At 43.2% G+C, this 20,075-nt stretch overlaps 1 pseudogene; it reads right to left on the bottom strand.

The window, feature by feature from the left end:
* Positions 1–11,850: 11,850 nt before the first annotated feature.
* Positions 11,851–18,992, bottom strand: LOC136323079 (kinetochore protein Spc25-like; annotated as a pseudogene).
* Positions 18,993–20,075: the final 1,083 nt, after the last annotated feature.

Genomic DNA, 20,075 nt, shown 5'->3' with positions numbered 1-20,075 from the left:
GAACACAGGCCAGAGTTTTGTCTGTAGACAGCACAGTAGCTGGTACCAGAGGCCGCCCTGGGCAGGCATACCAAACTTTATTGGACTTTACTCCAGGATCTGCTGGTTCTATGTGCAACAGAATGGGAGAATTAATTATAGGCCATAAAGAGATTACAAAGGTGCCCTTTATAATGCTGTCTCCCTGAGCACTCAAAGGATAATACACTTCTACCTTAGGCAGCCAGGTGCTGGTTGTCCACCTCTAGCCCCTTACCCCACGGTGCCAACGAGGCCACTCATTGTCACGGAGACAATAAATACTCAGAGTAGCAAACCTGTCATTTGGTTCCCATTCCTCACATGGGGCACCGCTTGTTGCAGTGACAAAACTACTTGGAAACAAGATGAAATGCATCATGGGGCCAAAGGGAGACAGCAGTCCTGGTCAGTAAATTGAGTGACTGAAGCCTCATCCGCAGCCTCACTCAGATATTTATTAGCCAGTACAAATAACTCAGGGAAGCAGATTAAATAAGTTCTCTCAGGGTGAAATAAAGTGCAAGGAACATGTTGACTCCTACTCTCTGTTCTAAGAACCTAAACATTTTCTGTTTCTAAACCTTATCCTGCTGTTTTGCTGTTTCCAACATGCACTGTTTCTAGTACAAGCCAGAGAGGCCCCTGAACTCTCACTGACTTGATGCTTTCACCCTAGGGCAACTTGCTGTCTCTACTTGTTATTCTAACTCTGCATGTTTTCATAGCATGTTCCCTCAATGCATAATAGGGTGGGGCCTGTACAGTCCAGGGCCATGTCCATTGAAGCTGTTGGCCTTTAAAGAGGGCTGTTGGGGTAGGTAGGAGCACATGGCCCTGCTGTCCAAAGCCTGGCTTGAGTAAAGTGTGCTTGGTGCATATCTGCACCCAGATGGGAGCATCTGTCCAGTGCAGGAGGGTCTCCACTAGAGCTGGGCCCCCTGGTTGAGGTCTCTCAATAAAAATCCCTAGTAACATCCACAAGTGGCACACCTATCCAGTAAGGGAGCTGGTGCCCCTTCCTGTCACGAGTCCCTGTTTTAAAGTCCATTATACTGCTCAATGATACCAGCAGCCCATGGGTGGTAGGAAACATGGTACTTTCAATCCACACCCAGGCCTTGAGCCCATTATTTTACCCTAGAACCAGGGAAATGGGTACTGTTGTCACTTTCATAGACTAGTGGCCACCAATATGCATTACTCAGGTAGTCCAGTGCCTGTATAACTGTCATCTGGTATGTATTATGGTGGGGTAAACAGCAAGCAGACTGGTAGCAGTATCTACACAGGTTACTGCATACTGGTACCTGACCAACTTTGCTAAAGGTCCAATGATGTCTATTTTCCACCGTGTCAGTAGATCCTGACCTCTCTGGATCTGTCCAGGTGATGCCAGTTGTTTCCAAGGGTGCTCCTTGGAACACAGTGCACAATCTGATTGCAAGTGCCTTGCATAAAAGACACAGGCAAGTTCCATGTCTTATAGAGTTTTCTATACCATGTGGAGCACACACTGGAGGAGCCACTGTGGCATATCACCTGTAGGCATAGTCTTCAACCATTGCATCCTTGCCAAAGTGTCTGCCTCATTATTCCCAGGATGGGCTAGAGGGGCATGCCCTGTTACATGATATACTGTCACCTGCTTCTGGTGTTCCATAAGTCCTTCCATATAGTCTGAATCCATAGGGGATGGTGCATTGTCATTCACTGGTTAACATGCCAAGTAGCTATCCAAAGGGTCCACAATAGACAGCCCAGCTATCTGTACAAATTATCAGAGGTAAAGGTTCTTTATGGGCAACTAGTCATGTGGCTCTAAATTCTGCCCAATGGTTGCTTTGGCCTGTACTTGTGTCCATCCAAATAGTCTTAGTGGCCAGATGGAAGGGTTTAGCTGTTCATTTGGCAGATTGGCCCTTATTAGAACCATCAGTATACCAGGCACCTCTGAGGATGGGCATCTGCCTCTCCTGGTAGGGGCTGATTTCAGGTTCTGCCTCCTGAGCCCCATCTGCATCTGACTCTAAGGTCACATAGGTGACTAGTCCCAAGACTTACTGCCAGTTCTACTCTCAATGGGCTGGTGTTAAGAGCACAGCATTGTTGTAACTATGCACCCCACTTGGCCAGGATGGAGGTTTGGACCATACCATTATGTGGTCTGGTTGCCCAAGCTCTTACCCATCTTGCAATAGGGTATGTTGTCTTGACCCTAACTGGAGTTGTGATTATAATACTCTCAGTGGCCAGGAGGGCAGCATACAAAGCTTCCAACTGTTTCTCCACTAATGAGTAACAAACTTTAGCAACTTTCCACAATTGGGACCAAAACCCAATAGGTTGCTGTAAGTGCTCTTTCAGTTGCCACAAGGTCCATTCAATCCCCTCAGTAATTACATGGACATCAAACTCACAGGGCCTGGCAGGATCAAACACATTCAAGGCCTGTGCCACCTTCACAGCCCTCTTAGCTGCTGCAAATGTATCTTATACCTGCTCAGTCCAACCCCAGTGAACCCCCTTTTGAATAAGATTGTATAAGGGGCAAAGTAATTGAGCCAAATGGGCTTTGAATGTTCACCAATACCCCAACAAACCCAGGAATTGCTGTAACTCCTTTACTGTAGTGGGCACAGAGAATGCTTGACTCCTATATATAACTGCATCAGGGATAACCTTTGTTTTACCCGACCAGAAAACTCCCAACAATTTAACAGATAATCCAGGTCCTTGTAATTTGCCGTCATTGACTGCTTAGCCACATGCTTTCAAGTGGGATAGCAGGGTAGGGGGACTATTTGTTCTAATTCTGGAAAAGTCACTGGTTAGCATGATATCATTGATACAATGGTACATATGAACCATCTTTGGCTCTTTCCATCTAGCTAGGTCAGCAGCCACCAGCCTATTACACAGGATGGGGCTATGCAAATAACTCTGTCACAATACTGTAAAGGTCCATTGCCACTCTTCCCAAGTGAAGACAAATTGGTCTTGACTTTCTGCAGCTGTATCAATAGCAAAAAGACATTATCCAATCTTCCACAAAGTGGTATGTCCCCAACTCATGGCTTAGCCAGTCTTTCAGGTTGGCTATTGAGGAAACAGCAGCATGCAAAGGGGGAACAACTTTATTAAGTTCTCTGTAATCTACTGTCATTCTCCAGGTTTCATCTGGTTTGCACACAGGCTATACTGGGGAGTTGTAAGGGCTGTGTACTGACTAGATGACCCATCTTTTCTAGTTCAAGGATCATCCCTATAATTTCTTTATGACTGTCTGGCATGTGGTACTGCTTTATGCTAGTCACACACTGGGGAATGGGTAATTGCAAGGGGGGGATGTGCTGCATGACCCTGCAACACTGCTTCATGACCCAAACTCACAGGTGGAACTCCCCAGCTGTGATTTCCAACCACATTCCTTGTAAGACATTTATCCTCAAAAAATAGCAGGGAATAGGAGATACATATACCTTGCATAGCTTAGGAGTCAGTCTTCCTATCCCCAACTGGCTTCACATGAACAGTTTGGTCCCCATAACCATAAATGGCCACTGGGGTCCAAGCAAACTGCATTGGGTTTCAATAGAGGAGGGAACATTCTGTACCTGTATCTACCAAAGCAAATGCCCATTGCACATTAGACCAGTGGATTTTCAATTCTGCATGGGACCTCTTGTTCTCGCACATCTCTGTTACACGGGTCCCTCAGCCTTCTTGTTCAAACTGGAACAACAGGTCCTGGGGATCCACCCTTCCCTCAGCTGTCACCATCATATAATCTTGTAACTGTGCCACTTGTGTACCAACCATTGTTTTGGTAGCTGCTGGGGTCGTTCATCTCAGTGTCTGGAACCTCTGCTCTGGTTTAAGCTGATGCCAAAGCTTCAAGAGAACTTTATAGACTTGCCATGTAATTTCTCCCTATCTGCCCTGGCTGCAATGAAATCTACCCACATCTGTGTTTGGGTAACCTTCACAGGCCCATTTCTCTTGTTAGTCAGGGTTGGGCAGCACAGGCAGCTGCTCTCACAGCTTTATAATTTTGTGCTGCCTTCACCTTGCCCAAATCTGCTATCATCTGTGTAACCACATTAATGGCCTGTCCCACATAGAGGCTCAAGATAACCACTAATGACCCAAAAAGGGCTGATGGGCACCACAGAGAATAAGGTCCCTCATCCCTGCCATAAACACTTTCTTATCTGGCCCACAGGACCTCAGGCTGAAAGCAGATTTATTCACACCTATTTCCTGGAGGACTTGCTGCAGATCTGTATATAACCTCCACTGACTCACTGCCCCCCACTACAGGAACTTTCCAGCATGCTGCCAGACTGTACTACTGGCAGCCATCATCCATTCTAATAGGATATGGTTGCCTGGGTTGCCATGGCAGTTCTGAAGATGCTGCCTCAAGGTGGAGTGCATGTAATGGCCGCCAATTTATCTATCTCTGTTCTGGAGAGCATAATATGATCTCCACCTTTATGTTTCACAACTGCAGCAACCAAGCTGCCAGGGGCTCGGTGGACTTCACCTGAATTTCATTTGTAACTCCATCAGTTCTGCCTGGATGTAGGGCAGGACCACAGAGTGCTCACCTACCTGTGAAGGGGGTTGTGCCTGTCCCTGAGGAACTCTTGGATGCTGGTTTTTTACCTTCTGGGTGATCATCAGCCCAAACCTCCTCCTCAGAAGAGGAGAAGTTGTAAACACTTGCTCTCTCTGACTCAGAGCCACTCTGCCGGCACAGATTATGCTCCATCTTCAACTCCTTCTTTAGTCCTTGTAGCTGCCAGCTCTCAGCCTGAGGCTGAAGCTCAAGCTCTTGAACCCACAGTTGTTTCCCTAACAAGTGTTGCTCTCCACGTTCAGCAACTAGAGAAAATTGCAGCTCACAAACCTGTAATCCCTTCTCCTGAGGTCATTCCAGTTTCAGGTGTCATTGGTGTTCAACCTTGTATTTCACACTACAGCTCTTGAGAGTGGACAGCCTTTTTTTCTAGCATTAGTTCCAGTTCAAGCCATCACTGGTTCTCAGCCTGTAACCTGCATTGCAGCTCTTGAATCTGCAACTCTTTCTCCGGTGATCATTCCAGTTCATGCAGCTGTCGATGCTCAGCCTCTAGCTCATCACGGAGTTTTTGACCTCAGTCAGCCTTTCACACAGAGCTCTCTGTTTCTTCTCACAGGGCTATAAAAAAATACTTAGCCCGCAATCCTCAAAAGGACAGCCACAGGAAAACATATGGAGCCACAGTGGAGAACAACAACCACTCCTCTTCCCCACCCTTCAAGGGTATTGATGTGGCTCCATACTCATCTGACTGAAATCCTGCTCACTACACCAGATGTAATGCCAGTGGTTGAGGCCAGGCAGATTTACATTGAATTTGGGCTGATGGTAGAAGAACTGTGGAGCTGGAAAGCAGCATCAGTCCATGCTAATTTATTGGAGGTTCATGGAGACAGGTGAGAGAATAAACAAAGGAAAATTGCTTTTTGCCATGGAGGGCATGAAATCAGGAAAACCACCCCTCATGGTGGCAGCTGAGGGAATCAGAGAACCATACCTGGCAGTGGCGGGAGAGCAATCGGGAGAGCAATCTGGGAGAATCTCCCCCAAGGGAAAGCACCCACAGCTTTTCATAGAGACACACATATGGCTTTTTGCCATGCACTCATGCACTAATTATGAAAAGTACTTGCAGCCAGGAAACCAGTGAATGAGCCTAATACAGCTGTTTTTCCCACAGTTATATAATTCCCAATTTCCAATAAAAAAGTTTAAGATTTCTTAGAAATCAGAGATAAAGAGAAAATATATAGGAAAAGACTTTTCATGCACACTAGGTATTCTTATGTGCTCTACAGTGTCCCCAAACAATAAATCTGATGTGAAGCCATCTTCTAAGTCATATTATCTGAAGAAATTGTATGTCTCAAGTCTTTTTGACTTTTATATCTCCACATCGTCATTTTGTTTCAGTCACTAAAAGTTCAAAACATTTTGGATCTGTGAGCCCTATGTTATTGTAATTTTCTAAACTCTGAAAATGATAAAAATGTGCTTCAGCTTTAGCCTAGTATTGCTTTAGGTCCAGAGTTTACTTGATTATTGTATATTACTTTAATCTTGGTATAATATACAACTTTGTTTTTATTTCAAAATTAGCTCAGAAAATTAACCTCTGTGCACTATTTTTTTACTATAGTACCAAAAGCTGGTTTGATGAATATTAAGCAAATAATTCCTGACAATGCTCTAAGAAAAGATTTCTAAAGATAAAATATTTCACACTGTGAATAAATTAAGCAGTATCTTTGCCTGCTATAAATTTCTATTATACTTTCTATTACACTTTCTATTACACTTTATATTACATTTCATATTATACTTTATATTACAACACAGCTATTTGTAAACAAAAATACAGTATGCACTTTTATTCCACATTATTTTTTTTGGCAAAATCCATTTTATTTTTTTACTATAGTAAATATAATATTGTATGAAAATAACACAATGTGAAATAATTACAATAAGGATTAGATAGGAATGAGATTATATGTTATTATTCTATATATCATGCAGGAATCTGTTGATCAACTCATGTAGGTGATGAGTAACTGCTTGTTTCCTTTGCATAGTATCTGCTGTTACACAGTAAAAATCCTGAGAGCAGGAACTTTGTGTTATTTAAAACTACAATGCCATAGCCTGGCTCAGTGTCTGGTAGGCTTTCTAAAATGAAGGAGTGATTGAGTATTAGAATGTTGATAAGATTATCATCTGGTATGCTTTTAGTAAGCATATTAGAATTTTTAGGAGACTCTGGTATTCCAGATTGAAATATAATTCTTAACTACCCCCTCTCATCAAATCTCTAGCCAATAAATATATAAATACTTGAATAAACAAATTAACAAAATAACTAATGAATTAAGTTTTGATTTTTCTAGTTAGGAAATTACTAACTTATAACACAGACCCACCTGTTCAGGAGTTGCCATGCTACAAGATTACCACAGGATTACCCAAAGGGAGTGTGCCTTTTCATACTTATAAAACTAAAGGTTAGTCTATTACCTGTGAAATAGTTAAATGACCTATAACTCTCATACACACTTCAAGCCACCTCAAGTGACATGAGAGAAAAGCCAGGAGACCATAGAGAATAGGTGAAATTCTAACCAAAACAATATTTTATTTCATTGATGATGCCAGATTTTTCCTCAGTGTTATAGACATAAAGCAATGTGTCTCAAATGTTTTACATTATTGCCCCCTTGAAAGCTTTTTATCACATTTATTTTTAGTAAATACTTTTTTCCATGAAATTTTAATATCAAGATATACAGTGTGTTCGTAAAGTCATGGTGCACTTTTGACAGGTCACAGGAAAGCAACAAAAGATGATAGAAATGTGAAATCAGCACCAAATAAAAGGAAAACCCTCCCAGTTTCTGTAGGATGATGTGGCAGCATGTGTGCATGCGCAGATGATGACGTAACACCATGTATATAGTGGAGCAGCCCACGGCCATGCCAGTAGAGATGTGGACGGTATAGAGGAAAGTTCAGTGCATTCTGTGGCTCGCTAAATTTGAATCTGTGACCAAAGTGCAACGTGAATATTGACGTGTTTATAACGAAGCACCACCGCATAGGAATAACATTACTCAGTGGGATAAGCAGTTGAAGGAAACCGGCAGTTTGGTGGAGAAACCCCGTTCTGGTAGGCCATCAGTCAGTGATGAGTCTGTAGAGGCTATACGGGATAGCTACCTAAGGAGCCCTAAAAAATCTGTGCGTAAGCCCACATCGAAGTGCACTTAATAGGTATGAAACTGGGAGTTTTCCTTTTATTTGGTGCTGAGAAGTGGAGCTTCTCACTGTGGAGAAGTCCAGCATAGATAGAATTTCACATTTCTATCGTCTTTTGTTGCTTTCCTGTGACCAATCAAAAGTGCACCATGGCTTTATGAACACACTGTAGTACGTATGAATACCATAAACATAGTTGTGCATTATACATAAAAAAAAGAGTAAATATTTTTCACATCACAAGAAGCAGTTTTTCTTTTTCTTTAGGACACAAGCATCTCATTTGAGATTGGAAGGCATATACTAATATTAGAAAGTGTTGCATTTAGGCAGTGCCAAAATGTAGCAAATAATGTCCTAAGAAAGATGAAAAATATAAGATGTGAACAAGAGTTCTCTGTAAATGTAAAGAATGGGAGCATAAGTAGGTTTACAGTTGTATGTAAGTCATGGTTTATTTTTGCATTATTATTTATTAATTAATGTATTATTTTTCATATGAGTAACTATAAACCTACTTTTGATCCACCCTGTATATGCATTTGAAAATATGGGTGTGTAAATGTGGGTATATGTCTGAATATAGCTCTTTAACTGTTCCTATTGAAATTACCTCTGGGTGTGGTGGGCAGGAATCTAAAAGCTTGAGAGCAGAGCCTTGTTCAATTCTTGGGAGTCAGTTTTACTATTAGGATTAGCTAGATCATTGTACCCAAATCCTCTCTTGAGTAAACTCATTTTTAGATTTGAAGAGTAGATTCTCAGTGTGTAATATGTTCCTAGACAGAGACCCTAAGAAAGATGGGAAAAAGCAGATTAGCAGTTAACTAAAGAAGTCACACTGTGGAGAAGTCCAGCATAGAAGAATGACTGTTTTATAGACAAGATGGAATAGCAGTCCTCATAAAGGGTTACCAGAAGTAGAATACTGTGACATGTGTGTATTTGGTTCTCACTTGTGTAGTCCAAGAAAAACATAACATTTTAATCAATATTAAATAATGATATCATACTGATTATAACTAAAACCATTGCTCATGTAAGAAGGTAAGATAAAGAAATGAATGAGTTACAAAGTCAGCCAAGGTTTTCCAGGGTCTGTACATTTTGGCTAGGTAAAGAACAATTTTAGGTAGAAAAAAATTACAGACTGTGTGTTTAAATGTTTAGCATTTTTAAATTAATTTATAGTGAAATAAATATAATAAGAAAGACAAAACTATATTTCAAGAGGTCTTTTTTCCTCTCTTCCTTCTTCCTTTGCTCTTTTGTCTTCACTCCCCCTTCCTTCCATCTTTTTTTTTTTAAGTGAGAGGTGGGAAGGCAGAGAGACAGACTTCTGCATGCATCTTGACTGCAATCCACCCAGCAAGCCCCCTACTGGGGATGCTTTGCCCATCTGGGACCATTGGTCTGTTGCTCAGCAACTGAGCTATTTTAGAGTATGAGCTGAGGCCATGGAGCCATCCTTAGCACCAAGGCCAACTTTCTTGAACCAATTGAGCCATGACTGCTGGAGGAGAAGAGAGAGAGAGAGAGAGAGAAGGGGAGGGTGAGGGGTGGAGAAGCAGATAGTCACTTCTCTTGTACGGCCTGACTGGGAAATGAACCTGGGACTTCCACATGCTGGGCTGATGCTCTACCACAGAGCCAACCAGCCAGGGTCACATTCTATCTTAATAATTTACAGACACACAATATAGGCAGAGGCTGAGACAAGCATCCACATAGGTAATGGGGGTGCAGTAGGGAGGTAAAAGGGAAAACAATGCGCAAAGCTGAGGATGAAATATTAAAGTGTAAGAAGGGAGTGGAGAACTTAACAGGAGAGGGGGCAGTGATGTCAATTAGAGATTGGTTCTATATTTTATAGACTTTTTTTTTTTTTTTACAGATACAGAGAGAGTGATAGATAGGGACAGACAGATGGGAAGGGAAAGAGATGAGAAGATTCAACTCTTTGTTGTGGCTCCTTAGTTTTTCATTGCTTTCTCATATGTGCCTTGACTGGGGGGGCTACAGCAGAGTGAGTGACCCCTTGCTCAAGACAGTGACCTTGGGATTCAAGCCAGCAACCATGGGGCCATTTTTATGATCCCACAATCAAACCAGTGACCTTGCATTCAAGCTCGTGAGCCTGCTTTCAAGCCGGTGACCTCGGGTTTTGAACCTAAGTCCTCTGCATCCCAGTCCAATGCTCTATCCACTGAGCCACCTCCTGGTCAGGCTTTAGACTAATTTAACGAGTAATAATATTGAGAATAATAGAAACCAGCTTTATCATTGTCAAAGAAGGGAGATGCAATTATAAAAAGAAAGACAAGTAGGATAAACCCTGTGGTATTGGATAACAATTAGAACCATTGGTGTGAACATATTAACACATAGAAAAAATAAACATAGATGTAAATGTCTATATACACATATACTCTTTACCTCTGTTCAAATTGTTGAGTACTTAGCACTGTATTTGGTTTTTAAAAATGGTTTCCCACAAAAAGGAAGCAGAATTCCTTGAAGAAAAAATAAATGAAGAATGATAAAAATAAGTAAATAACACAAAGAATTCATTTTGAAGAGTTGCCTACTGAATAAGACCTAGAACAACTTGTGCATCAAAATAACCTATTGAATAAAGTTCATGAGTTCATACTGGTATAAATGAATGAAGATAATCCTTGTGATAAAAATACAACAATTGTAGAAATAATATTGCCATTAGATAAGTACTATTAGGTAACTATCATAAAAGGATTCATTCAATTAGGAAAAATTGATGGAGATTAAAGTTTATAAGAAACAGAATATCCGATTCCTGGTCAAGGCATTCAAGAAAAGTTACCATCTGCTTCTCCACCCCTCCACTTTTTTTCTCTCTCTCTTCCCCTTCTTCAGCCATGGCTTGATTGATTCAAGCAAGTTGGCCTCCAGTGGTGAGGATGGCTCTGCAGTCTCTGCCTCATGTACTAACAAAACACACTCCATTGCTGAGCAATGGAACAATGGCCCCAGATGGGCAGAGCATCACCCCTTAGTAGGCCTACCAGGTGGATCCTGGTCCAAGTGCATGCGGGAGTCTGTCTCTCTGCCTCCCTTCCTCTCACCAATAAAAAAAAAAAAGGAAAAGATACAGTGTATTTATATTGCCTTAATTTACCTTTCATCAAAATTATTACTCTAATAAAGAAATAGTAATTTCACAAAGAATAAAATACACATTCATTGATTTTATTTATCAGGCGACTGAAGTTAATTCCTCAAATAATAAGAAAATTGAAGTCATGTGGGACCTGAAAAGATGCAGGGCAAAAACTTCAGTATCATACCTGTGACAAATATGCCCAAAACACATGATCTGAAACTAATGATGATAGATTAAATAAATCCAAATTAAGAAATGTTCTACAAAATTGCTTATGCAATATACAAATGTCTCAAGATCGTGAAAGTCTAAGAAAACTGACATGTTCCAGACTGGAGAATAAAAAAGAGATAGAAATAAACACAGATGACCTGAGACTGGTGCATTTCTCTCTCAACAACATTATTAAGATTATTGGCAACACTTGAATAAGATCTACAAATTAGACATTAATCATGTATCAAAGTTAGTTTTCTGATTTTCATGTTTTATTGTCTTTACATACAATAATATCCTTGTTGTAGAATTTACATAATGAATCATTAGGTGGTGATAAGACATCATTACAGCAACTTTCAAATGTCTTGGGGGGTGAAGGTACTTGTATTAGTTTTGCAAATTTATGGTAGTTTGAAATGATTTCAAAATAAAAATTATCTTTGATTTTAAAAATATGTAATTTCTACAGATGTGATTTTTTTATTTCCTAACATTTTGATTAAAATGCTTTAAAGAAATAAACCACACAGAAATGTTAAAAAATACGAAAGGATTATAGGCAGACTTTGGATAATGAGATTTTTTTTTTTTTTTACAAAAGATACACAATAGGGAAGAAAAACAAACAATTTTAAACCATAGTACTAAAAGCTTTCTGAACACTGGCAAGAAAGGCTGAAAAATTTTTGGTCTTCCTTAAATTTTCCTGAAATTCTGCTAGGCATTCTAGATGAGGAGCACTATCTGACACTTCATAATCCCTTGCTTTATTGAGGTGCAGGCAAAAGATAAATGGGATAACACAATGCTTAGGGTCAATATTAGTGAATATAAACTGAAGTTAATCACCACACATTTTTTAAATTTCTACTCCAAGTCAATCTATATACATGTCTACAGATTTCTGTATCATTTCCAACCTCTCTTCACTAGTTCTTTTAACAGTGGAAATAGTTTCCTTCTTCCTAGTATATTCTTCCTTAAGATACAGGATATTTGCAGTCAGTACTTCTAAATTCTCCTTTTTGCCATTTACTTCAACAATCAACTCTAACAAGTTTTCGCTTTTCTTAGATGAGCTGACTCTGCTTGCAGATCTGATTTTGATATTCTAGATACATCTGAACCATTCGTTCTTCTTCCTTTAATTTCACAGACAGCTTTTCTGAAAAGGCTTTATTGATGTCCTTGTCAGTATCTCTTAGTTCTACCATCCAACAGGAAGTAGCACTTATAAGGTCAGTGGATAATGAGAGAAGGTCACATGAGGAACCCGGGAACTTTGGCTAGGACTGCCCACAACCAAGCACACCAAAAGAAACTTCCCAGGAGTCCTTGGGAAAAAAACAACTGACTGTCAGCCAGTGAGATTTTGCTATGTCATATTGGCCGGACTTCCCTAGAGGACCCCTTTAAATTTGCCCACGTGGTCTCTCCATATGTGATTTTCCTGACTCCCATCTTCTGGGCCAGTGAATCTCATCTGAGAAATGCTCTGTACTAAATAAAGCCTTTACTATTCCACACTTGGTGGCTACGCCCCTTCCTTCCTTCTCGAAGGGGAAAAATACCTTACATTTTGGTGCTGAAACCCGGGAGGAGTTTGAAGTCTGCAAGGACCACTCCTCTCCTCTTCCCCTCCGAGAAAGAACCGGGATCTCCAACCTTCCAGCCACTTCTGCGCACGGTGCAGTGAGATTTCCACCTCCAGCCCCCCCCACCTCAGTTCTTTCCTCTGAGAATCCCTGTCTGAAACTGCAGCTGCATCAGGGACTTCTTTCCATTCCAAGTGAGTGTGGGCCCATGGAGACGTCCAGAGCACACCCACTTTACCTTATCCGTCCGTGGCTAGAGCTTGAGTTTTAGGATGCTGATACTCATCTCTGAGCACTCTAAGAACTGAGGGCAGCTGTGGGGGCAAAGGGATCCAAACCTGACTCTAAAACACCCCTGGGGTGCCTTATCCAGAATCTCTCAAACATTGATCCTTCCCTAAAAAAGAAGAAACTAATCTTCTTCTTCAGTGTAGCCTGGCCACAATACCCACTGGATAACCAGACCAGGTGGTCTCAGGAAGGGACTTTCGATTTTAACATCTTTACTGATTTATGGAACTATTGTCAGGAGGCTGGAAAGTCGTCAGACATCTCTTATATTCAGGGGTTTTGGCATGTGCATTCTTGTCCTAAATTCTGTGCTGGCTGCTCTACAATGCAGGTCCTTTTGGCCAGAGAAACCTCAGCTAAACCCTCCGCTCCAGATCTCTCCTCCTTTGTCAACTCCCCTGAGGAATTTGCTTCCCCTCCTGCAATACTCCCTCGACTCCCTCGGTCCTATCAGACTCCTCCCCCCTCTTTGCTAGATCCTGTTTCCCTACTTGCAAATGCTGGTCTCTCTCTCTCCTCTCCAGTCAGCACTCACACCCGATCTCACTCCAGGCCACAAGAGGAAGCCAACCTCCTATGCCCTCTCTGTGAGGTGGCCGGAGCAGAAGGAGCTGTTCAGGTTCATGTGCCTTTCTCTCTCTCTAATCTGTCTGCAATTGAAAAGTGCTTGGGCTCCTACTCTTCTAATCCTACCAACTATACCAAGGAATTCCAATATCTCACTCAGGCATATAATCTCACTTGGCATGATCTCTATATTATTATGTCTTCTACCCTTACCCCTGATGAACAGGACTGAATCTGGATGGTAGCACGAGCTCATGCAGATAAGGTCCATACCTCAAACTCTCAAATGCCGGTGGGCCCAGAGGCGGTCCCTGACATGGACCCCAACTAGAATTACCAGACGGAACAAACAGGTAGGAGACGACGAGACCAAATGATTGAATGTCTTGTAGCTGGCATGCAGGATGCAGCACAAAAGGTAGTTAACTATGACAAATTAAGGAAAATTACTCAAGGACCTGAGGAAAATCCGGCTCTCTTCTTAAATCGCCTCACTGACACTATGGTCCTCCATACTCATTTAGATCCTGCCTCCAATGCCGAGGTCACTGTACTAGCTGCTCACTTCATTTCCCAAATGGCTCCGGACATTCGGAAGAAACTTAAAAAGGTGGAAGAGGGCCCCCAGACCCCTATCTGAGACTTGATGAACATGGCATGTAAGGTTTTTAACAGTCGAGAGGAACGGGCCGAGGCTGAACACCAGGCCCGCATGCAGCAGAAGGTATCACTCCAAACCCAGGCTCTTGTGGCAGCTCTAAGGCTGACAAAGCAACAAGGGCAAGGCACAGAGGGTGCTCGACCTAAGTCCAGGCCGCCAAGAGGCTCCCCACCAGGAGCTTGCGTTAAGTGTAGCAAGGAGGGTCATTGGTCCCGGCAGTGCCCCTGCTTGAGGCTGCCTACTAAGCCCTGCCCTAAGTGCAAGCAGCCCGGTCACTGGCAGAGTGATTGTCCCCTTTTGGAAGCAGGCTCATCCTCGACATCTCTACGTGGAGGACAGACTGCTCAGATGGGAGGCCAAGCCAGCCAGGCGGGCCCATCATTTGAATTCCTAGGCCTTGCAGACGACTGATGCGGCCCGGACTTGGAGACCCTCATTACTCTCTCTTAGCCACGGTGATGCTATAGGTAGCGGGTAAGTCTATATCATTTCTTGTGGACACGGGCGCTACCTTCTCTGTTTTGCCTTCATACTCTGGACTTCCAGTTCCCTCACAGGTCTCGGTTATGTGAGTGGATGGGACCCCTTCTTTTCCTCTTCACATGCCATCTCCGACATGCAGTTTGGACAGAATCCCCTTTTCACACTCATTCTTAGTCATGCCATCATGCCCTGTACCCCTTCTGGGTCGGGACATTCTACAGTCTCGGAGCCACTATCCAGCTGACAGCATCTTCCCACCTACTCCTACCACTCCTGACTGAAGACTCTCCCACTACCACAGATCACCCTAACCCGGTCACATCCCTATTCCACCAAATGTTGTCAACCCTCAGGTCTGGGACACTTCTACCCCTGTGGTAGCAACCCACCACCCACCTGTACACATCCGCTTAAAGAATCCCTCCCAATTCCCATCTAGACCCCAATTCCTTATTTCAGCAAGTCTCCACCAGGGACTTAAACCAATAATTACCCGCCTCTTAAACCAAAGCTTACTCATCCCCATGGACTCTCCCTGCAATACCCTCATCCTTCCAGTTCGAAAACCTTCAGGAGCTTATCGCCTCGTACAAGACTTACACTTAATCAATGAGGCAGTAGTTCCCCTCCATCCAGTAGTCCCTAATCCCTACACATTACTGTCACACATTCCATCAGACACCACTCACTTCATGGTCCTAGATCTCAAGGATGCCTTCTTTACCATTCCTCTACACCCTGACTCTTACTTTTTGTTTGCCTTTACTTGGACTGATCCAGACACTTAATGCAGCCCAGTAGCTTACGTGGACTGTCCTGCCCCAGGGGTGCAGAGACAACCCACACCTGTTTGGACAGGTGCTGGCTTGGGATTGAGCTACATGCAATCTTGAGACTAGTACTCTCTTACAATATATAGATGACCTACTTCTCTGCAGTCCCTCCCTGTCTGCCTCAGGAAAACACACTGCCACCCTTCTTAACTTTCTTGCCATGAAGGGATATCATGTCTCCCCTACTAAGGCTCAACTTCACTCTCAGTCTGTAGTCTATCTGGGCATCGCCTTGACTCCCACCACCCAAGGTCTCACCCTATCGAACTCAGACCATCTGCAGTCTCCATCCACCTACCACTGCTGATCAGATTCTTTCTTTCCTTGGTCTAACAGGCTTCTTTAGACACTGCATTCCCAGTTTTGCTCTTAGCCAAACCCCTCTACGAGGCTGCAAAAGAGACTCCCACGGGACCTCTCACATCCCCCAATACCGTCAAAAGAGCTTTCTGTACTCTTTGAGATGCCCTCAACTCCTCTCCCCCTCTCACTTTACCCGAATACAGACGCCCCTTCCATCTTTTCACTGATGAAAAGCACGGTAATGCTGTTAGTGTGTTAACTCAACCTGTGGGGCCTACATACCGCCCCATGGCATATCTCTCTAAACAATTGGACACCACCATCAAAGGCTGGCAGCCCTGCCTCTGGGCACTGGGCGCAGCAGCTGAACTCACCAAGGAGGCTACTAAGCTCACCCTTTCCCAACCCATCACTGTATTCTCCTCCCACAGGCTCACTGACCTCCTTTCACACAAATCTCTTTCTCTGTTAAGTCCTTTCCGCCTACAAGAATTTCACCTCCTGTTCATCGAAAACCCTTCAGTCACTCTTTTACCCTCTCCCAGACTCAACCCAGCCACTCTACTGCCAGCTCCAGTGACATTTCCAGAGCCCACCCACTCCTGTATGGAACTAATAGATTTCCTCAACAGACCTCAAGATGGATTATCAGATTCTCCTTTAAAAAATCCAGATATAATACTCTTTGTAGATGGGAGTTCTGTACAGGAACCCAACAAATGACAACAGGCAGCCTATGTGGTGGTCACCACCTCCTCCACCCTAGAAGCCCTACAGCTGCCAGAGGGCACCACCTCCCAGAAAGCAGAGCTGATTGCCCTCACACGGGCACTCCCTCTGGCCCAGGGAAAATGCATAACTATATATACTGACTTTAAATATTCTTTTCTTATCCCCCACAGCCACTCTGGAAGGAAAGGGGCTTTCTCACTACCAAGGGCTCCCCATAATCAATGCTACCCTCATTTCTAAACTTTTGCAGGCATTACAGCTTCCCGCTGAGGTGGCTGTGGTACATTGGAAGGGCCATCAAACCTCTCAGGACCCGGTGGCCTTGGGAAATTCTTGGGCCAATGCAACGGCTCAAAAACTCACCCTGGAAGCCTACCCCTCTCCTCTCATGTTTCTCTCCACCTCCTTGAAACCTTCCTACACTCCTGAGAAAGAACAGGCCCCCCTCAGAAAGGGTGGGGATGTGTGCAACCAGGGATGGTTATTTCTTGGAGATAGAATTGCCTTACTAAAAGGACAGGCTGAAACTTTCCTATCTGATATCCACTGTTCCTTACACATAGGGCCAAGAGCTCTCTATCAGTTCTTACAACCACTCTTTTTCCTCCCAGGCCTCCAGCAGACTATCGAAAAGGTACATGCAGCATGTGCTGCCTGTTCCAAAACCTCTACAAAAGGGGGACTCCGCCCCCACTTCCCTACTCATCAACTGAGGGGGCACATGCCAGGCCAGGATTGGCAGATTGACTTCACTCATATGTCCCCTCACAAAAAACTCCGTTATCTCTTAAGTTTTGTTGACACCTTTTCAGGATGGATAGAAGCTTTTCCCACCTCTCGAGAGACAGCAGACACTGTTGCCTCCATTCTCATTGAAAACATCATCCCGCAGTTTGGACTGCCGACTACCATCCAGTCAGGCAATGGCCCAGCCTTCACGCCCAAATAGTCCAGCAGGTCATCGCCTCTCTCAACATCACCTGGAAGCTCCACATACCCTATCACTCTCAATCATCAGGTAAGGTGGAAAGGGCTTGTGGCATCCTGAGGAGTCAGCTAAATAAACTCTCCATTGAGACCAGACTCTCCTGGCCAAACTTCCTCCCCCTGGCACTCACTAGAATCAGGGCAACCCCATGAAACCCCACTGGACTCAGCCCCTTTGAGCTGGTTTATGGTAGATCAGTCCTAATCAATCACAACTTACCTGTCAACCCCCTCCCCTTTCTGTCTTTACTCTGTCATCTTCTCAGGGAACACGCGGACTGGACCCTTCCTCCCATAGGGGGTCCAGATGAAGCACACCTGATGGTTCCCTCCAGCCAGGAGACAGGGTTCTTCTAAGGGAGCTCCAGAACCACTGGGCCTTACTCGTCTGCGGCTCAAGATTGGGCCATGCAGACCCTCCAGTTGCTCCTGTCCCTCCCACTGGGAACCTGCCACCAGAGTGAGCTGAAGCAGGGAGCAATGCTGTTCAGTAAGACTGGCCTGATAAAAGAAGCTTCGATCTCCTCAACTGTCTGCAAGAAAAATTAAGCAAAAATCTCTTCTCCTACAACCTGCTTAACTCCGAATGGCAGACACCCATTCTTACCTGGGCTGCCCCTATCCTACCTAAATCTTCTAATTGTCAGCGTATAACTCATATTTGCCCCTCTTTTTTAAATTCTTACAGAACCACACCAGCAAAGTTTCTCAACTCATGGCCAAATGGATGTTCCTCCTGACACCCCTCAAAACCACCACTTTCCAATCTCCCCCTCCCCACAATGCCCCTAATCAGTAGGAAGTAGCCCAACAAATAAGTGGCACAAAAAGATTGGAATGTAAGGTCAGTGGATAATGGGGGAAGGTCATGTGAGGAAACCGGGAACTTTGGCTAAGACCGCTGACAACCAAGCACACCAAAAGAAACTTCCCAGGAGTCCTTGGGAAAAAAGCAACTGACTGTCAGCCAGTGAGATTTCGCTATGTCATATTGGCCCGACTTCCCTAGAGGACCCCTTTAAATTTGCCCATGTGGTCTCTCCATACGCGATTTTCCTAACTTCCATCTTCTGGGCCAGTGAATCTCATCTGAGAAATGCTCTGTACTAAATAATGCCTTTACTATACCACACTTGGTGGCTACGCCCCTTCCTTCCTTCTCGGTGGGGAAAAATACCTTAAATTACTGATAATTGCTTTTGAATTTATTCCAAAATTCATTTATGTTTTTATCTAATGGTGTCAGTTCATTCTCTACCATTTTGTAAGACAATGCTTCTCTGGGTGGCTTGAGACCTACCACCTTCCCCATACAAGTCATGGACTTAATTGCTAGCATAATATTTTTCTTTCAGAATATCTTTGAAGACTTGTTGGGAAAACAGCTGTGTTAGGCTTGCTTGTACTTTGCCTGAGTAGTGTGTGATTACATGGCAGCGCCATGTGTGTATAGTCTATCTAAGGCTACAAGTGCTTGCCCTCAGGCCAACGGTAGATTGTGGATTGCCTGCCCACCACTGTGAGGGGTCATTTTGCTGTTTGTTTGCCTGAGAAGCAGTTTTCCCTGCCTCTTTTCTTGTGTTGTCTGCCCTTGCAAGACTCTATTGAATGGGAATGGCCCAACCCTTTCCAGCTCTGCAGTTTCTCTGCCGTCTGCCCAAATCCAGTGTGAACCTGCCTGGCCTTGGTCACTGGCATTACAAGACTCATGTCCACTTCAATTTGTCACTAATTATACATGTATATTGGCTATACTTTTTATTCTTGATGTACCTCATTTTTTTTAAAAATCCAGACTTTTTAAAGTCTATGTGATAGCTGTGACCATTTTACTACCAAACTCAGCACAAATTACTCATAAGAACTGGAAAACAACACTTTGGAATCAGTGTAACCACTCTTGTTATTAATTGTATTAGAGTTTCTGTCTTGAAACTAAATTTTACTTTATTTTTCTGTAACCATTTCCTTTCTTAGAAGAACTTTTCTACAACTTCAGTACTTCTATAGAGATATTGTTATTTTTCTAATTTTCCTCTCCAACATTTGACAACCTTTTAACTTCATACTCCATCCACATTAGATTTCTGCTCTTAACAAAGCCCTAGATTCTAACTACAATTAGACATCACTGGAACCAAGTCTCCAAAACTTAGAACCTTTGAGGTAAGTAGCCTTGGACTGATCTTAATGCTTTCCTCATTATGTTAGTATATCTACTTTTATACTTAAGACAATTTGGAATATCAGCAGTGTTGCTGTGTTCTTTGGAGACTATGATTTTATGTGTTTTGAATTTTCTCTCAGCAACTGCAGCTGAGAGTGTGAAACTGCCCTAACATATGCCTTCACCAAAGAGTTGGAACTATAGCTCTTCAGTTTTTCCTGTCATCATTAAAGTTTA

This window comes from Saccopteryx bilineata, chromosome 2 (genome assembly GCF_036850765.1).
Source record: "Saccopteryx bilineata isolate mSacBil1 chromosome 2, mSacBil1_pri_phased_curated, whole genome shotgun sequence".
Classification (NCBI taxonomy): Eukaryota; Metazoa; Chordata; class Mammalia; order Chiroptera; family Emballonuridae; genus Saccopteryx; species Saccopteryx bilineata.
The sequence above is the reverse complement of the archived record's forward strand: the minus strand, read 5'-3'. Positions and strand labels throughout refer to the sequence as shown.